This window comes from Sinocyclocheilus anshuiensis, unplaced genomic scaffold, assembly GCF_001515605.1.
Source record: "Sinocyclocheilus anshuiensis isolate Anshui unplaced genomic scaffold, SAMN03320099.WGS_v1.1 scaffold893, whole genome shotgun sequence".
NCBI lineage: Eukaryota > Metazoa > Chordata > Actinopteri > Cypriniformes > Cyprinidae > Sinocyclocheilus > Sinocyclocheilus anshuiensis.
The window spans coordinates 287,523-287,981 of NW_015555766.1; the positions used below are offsets into that span (position 1 = coordinate 287,523).

General features: G+C 47.7%; 1 pseudogene; it reads left to right on the plus strand.

Annotated features, from left to right (window-relative positions):
- Positions 1-459, plus strand: part of LOC107674146 (perforin-1-like) — a 4,793-nt pseudogene that overhangs the window by 2,741 nt on the left and 1,593 nt on the right.

The following is a 459-nucleotide window of genomic DNA, read 5'->3' on the forward strand; positions in this document are numbered from 1 at the left end:
GCCATTCTTCACCTCACCTGTTCACCTCTCAAGCTCTGTCAGGTTGGATGGGGGCAGATGCACATTTTCAGGTTTCCCCAGAAATATCTGATTGGGTTCAATCCCAGGCTCTGGCTGAGCCACTCAAGGACATTCACAGAGTTGTCTATAAGCCACTCTTGCTGTGTGCTTAGGGTCATTGTCCTGTTGGAAGGTGAATCTTCTGCCCAGTCTGAGGTTCTGAATTCTCTGGACTGGGTTTTCATTAGGGCTCTCAATATTTTAGTGCGTTGAGCTTTTCTTCAACTCTGATGAGTCCTTCAGTCACTGCCGCTGAAAAACAGCCCCACAGCATGAGGCTGCTGCCAGTACACTTTACCTTTGGGATGGTACTCTGCAGGTGATGAGCAGAGCTTGTTTCCTTCAGACATGATGCTTAGAACTGAGGTTCATCAGACCAGATAATCTTGTTTCTCAGAG